The sequence below is a fragment of the Palaemon carinicauda genome, chromosome 2 (assembly GCF_036898095.1).
Source record: "Palaemon carinicauda isolate YSFRI2023 chromosome 2, ASM3689809v2, whole genome shotgun sequence".
Taxonomy (NCBI): domain Eukaryota; kingdom Metazoa; phylum Arthropoda; class Malacostraca; order Decapoda; family Palaemonidae; genus Palaemon; species Palaemon carinicauda.
Genome location: NC_090726.1, coordinates 8,761,123 through 8,766,094, shown reverse-complemented (window position 1 = coordinate 8,766,094; position 4,972 = coordinate 8,761,123).

Genomic DNA, 4,972 nt, shown 5'->3' with positions numbered 1-4,972 from the left:
ATATCAAAATGTATTAAAAGGTATTTACAAAGACGAATATGAGCATGGGAAACAAAACTAAAAAGAATAAAATTTGCCCTGACAACTTTCATAAAGTAGGCTACAGAAAAGGAGACAAAATTTCAGTGATGTCATAGTAAATATTTGTTTTTTTATCTTGAATAAATTTAGTTTCAATTCAAGTAACTGGTCAATGTAAGTTTCTGGATTTCCATTTTAAGTTATTTTTCCTTTAAAAAAATTTCTGCTTTTTATAAGCTTCTGGTACAATAGTACTACTGGCTTTATCTAAAACGATAAACTACTGAAAATTGCTGATTAAGTTTGAAACTATTTGTCTATTTGTTTTACTGAAAAATTGGAGATTTATAGAGTTTTTAGGTAAGTGTGTTTTGATAAAGCAGAACAGACGAGTTCCAGAAACTGACGCGCACTATCTAATAGTATGGAATATAACATTTAAATATAAAAGAATAAAACAGAACGTCATGTTGGATGAAAAACAAGATCTAGTTCGGATAATAAAATGTTAGGCCTACAGCTGTATATCTTAAATTTACTGCCGCCTATTTAAGCTTTCAAGGCTGTTAAAATTAGTGCAAAATGGGACAATATGAAGTACTCAAATTCCCTAGACTTATGTTTGTATATGTATTGAAGTATGTAATAAACAGGATTCATCTTGGAAATTAGGTTGATGTGTTTTAGCACAGTGCATGGTAAATCTTGGAGAACATTGTTTGTGTAAACTAATCAGCTGATAACTATGTTTTGTAGTTAATTATTATATGCAGTAGTTTTAACTATTATTGTTATATTATACTGAATAGGAAGAAGTCATTTATTTTTACGAAATGAATTTGATAGAACATAGCAGACGAATTCCTAAAGGGGTTACAAATCTAAAATATATTTTTCCTATGCCTGTGATGATATGTACAAGTACTTGAGATTTTTGGATTTATTTTTTAGTAGGTAAAACATGATGAAAAATTATCATTTTCTAACATTTGAGAATCTCGTAGTTCATTGTTTAGTTCCGTTGTCCTTTAAATAATTCGTCTGCTCCATGTTTTACCAAACAAATTATACAAAAACCCTTAAAGATTTATCTCTTTTTTTTTTCGTAATAAAATCATTTGTTGGTTTAAAGTTATATATAATTCTCTGAAATTTATAAATTATATGAGATTTTTGAGTTTTTTTTTATCATACTTCCACACTTGAGAAATTTTACAATAGTTACTGGTATGTTGGTTTGAATTAGGAAAGCTGCTAGTTGTTACTTTAATAATATTTCGTGAATCGGTTTTCATGATAACGATTATCGATTTTTGAATTAGTAATATATCAAAATCTAGTTCATTATTCATTTTGAAAATTGTCTCAGCAAAACTTTGCACAACTTATACTAATTCAATGACAACAGCATCCTCACATAGCAGATAGTTGCCAGTTACTATTTTATGTTGACATGAGATTTCATTGTCGGCAGCGAATTATGCAATACTAATCAGTTATGTTTTTCTCTTAAGAGTTTATTGAAAATTTGATATTTTCAACTTTAGTAGATTATAGCAATACTATTATGTCATCTGCAAATCTTAAATTGTTAAGGTATTCCCCATTGATGTTAATTCTTACATTATTTACGTTGAAACTAAAACAGATTATGGTAGCTGATAATTCACGGTAGTCCCTCTGTGAAGTAATCACAAATTTCCTAAAGTTATAGTTGTATATATGATTTAATATGGAATAAATATTATTCATCTTATAAACTGTGTTGATGTGATTTAGCACAGTGCAGAAAAATCATAGAGAACATTGTTTGTGTAAACCAATTAAAGTTGATTACTACGTTTTATAGTTGATCTTTGTATGTGATAGTTTCAACCATTGTTGTTATATTGTACTGAAGAGGAGGAAGAAGTAATTCATTTTTACGAAATGAATGTGGCAGAACTCAGCAGACGAATTCTTAAATGGGTTACAGGCCTAAAGTATATTTTATAATATCTGTTGACAATATTAATGGTACGAGATATTTAGGGACTTATTTGTTCATAGGTAAAACATGGTAAGAATATTATTATTTTATAATATTTTAGAATCTCATGGCTCATAGTTTAGTCTCGTTTCCCTTTAGATGATTTGTCTGCTTCATTCTTTACCAAACAAACAATGCAAAAACCCTAAAATATTTCTTATTTTTTCATAATACAAAATCGTTTGCTGGTTTGAAATTATATAATATAAAATACTATTTATTACTATTAAGAGATATCATGCGTTTGTCTTATCATGCTCTTTTAGTTAGGAATTTTCAAAATAGTTACTGGAATGTAGGTTTGAAATACAAAAGTTGCTAGTTGTTACTTGAATAATACTTCGTGAAACGGCTTTCATAATAACGATTATCGGTTTTTAAGTTGATAATATATCAATATTTAGGTCATTATTAATTTTGAAAATTCACTTAGCAAATCTTAGGGCAACATATTCTAATTCAATTATATCAGCGTCCCTATGAAGTTGATAGTTGTCAGCTACTATTTTATGATGATTTCCATGAGGTTTTGTCGTCGGGTGTGAATCATGCAATACGAATCATTTATGTTTTCCGCTTCAGAATTTATCAAATAAATAGGATTCATTCAAATTTAGTAGATTATGGCAATACTATTATTTTAGATAGGGTAATTTACAGTTATTAGTATATTTGAATAGAAGTATTCTTGAGTAGGCAACATTTAGTTGCTGTAAATCTTGAATTATTTTGCACCCTCATTAAATAATATGTGTTCATACAAATTACCAGTGGTATCAGTGGCAGTAGCTATAGAAATTAAATTCTAATTGGACACATACTTGCGTGCATACACACACACACACACACACACACACACACACACACACATATATATATATATATATATATATATATATATATATATATATATATATATATATATCTTTATATATACATACACATACTCTCTCTCTCTCTCTCTCTCTCTCTCTCTCTCTCTCTCACACACACACACACACATCTCTCTCTCTCTCTCTCTCTCTCTCTCTCTCTCTCTCTCTCTCTCACACACACACACACACACATATATATATATATATATATATATATATATATATGCATGTATATATATAAACATACATATGTATGTGCATATGTATGTATGTATACACACATACATATATTACATATGTGTATATAATTCATATATATATATATATATATATATATATATATATATATATATGTGTATATATATACTTACACACACACACACACATACACACACACACACACACACACATATATATATATATATATATATATATATATATATATAAACCAGCCCTAGCCTTTTTATTTAAATCGAGACGAAGCAGGTAGTCCCACAATGAAGTACTCATAAATTCCCTATACTTATGTTTGTATTATACGGTACGTAATAAATGTTATTCTTCTTGTAAATTGTATCAATATAATTTAGAGCAGTGCATGAAAATCTTAGGGAACATTGTTTATGTAAACCAAGTAAATTTTTTAACTACTTTTTGTTATTAATTTTTGTATGTGATAGTTTCAACTATTGATGTTATATCTTACTGAAGAGGAGGAACAATTGCTATATTTTTACGGAATGAATATGGTAGAACACAGCAGATAAAATTTTAAATGGGTTACAGGCCTAAAATATATTCTACAATGACTGTTGACAATATTGCTAGTACTAGATAGTTAGGGACTTATTTGTTCGTAGGTAAGACATGCTAAAAATATAACTATTTTCTGGTATTTCAGAATCTCGTGGATCATTATTTAGTTCCGTTGACCTTTAGATAATTCGTCTGCTTCATTCTTTACCAAATAAACAACACAAAAACCCTAAAAGATTTACTATTTTTCCGTAATACAAAATCGTTTGCTGGTTTGAAATGATATAATACACAGAAGCATTTATTACTATTATGAGATATCATGAGCTCATTTATCATACTTTCTCCCTTGAGAAATTTTACTATCGTCACTGGTATGTATGTTTAAATTCCAAAACTTGCTTGTTGTTACTTGAATAATATTTTGTGAAACGGTTTTCATGATAACGATTAACAATTTTTAAGTAAGTAGCACATCAGCATTTAGTTTATTATTGATTTTGAAAATTTCCTCAATAAAACTTAGCTCAGCTTATGCTAATTGAATGGCAACGACGTCATCATATATCAGATAGTTGTCAGTTACTATTTCATGTTGACTTAAACGAGATTTCGTCGTTGGCTGCGAATTAGGAAATACTATTATTATCTTTATTATTAATATCAGCTAACATGTGACCTTAGGAGAAAAAGTGTGATGCTATAAGCCCAAGGACTTTAACATGGAAAAATAGTCCAATGGGGAGAGAAAATAATTAAATAGGTAAACTATAAAAAAAGTAATGTACAATTAAAATAACACGATTCAACAACAGTAACAGCATAAAGTACATCTGTTATATTTTCCTCTTGAAAATTTATGGAAAAAAATAAGGTCTATTCCAACTTATTACCTTATAGCAATACTATAATTGTTTATTTAGAGATTATTTTCTCGTTAAATGAAAATTTGATGCATTATTATGAATTAGGTTTGCCACATTTTAAAAGCTCTTGATTCAAGTTTTATTAGATAAACAAATTCTTAGCAGTAATCCTAAGAGATGATAGTTCCCAAGAGTTATGAGGATAAAAGCCATGCAGCTCCATGAAACTGGATATTCAGGATCTGACGTTTTGAGAAACCTTTATGCAAAGGTTTTCTTGTTAATTTTTTTTTTCCTGATGATGATGCTTTGAAACGGTGAAGATTAAAGGAATTTCACCATAATGCACAACTTCAGCCATATTTTACCCGAAATTCATATATTTATCTTGAATGTGTAACTGTTAGATTTATTTATTGGTTTTG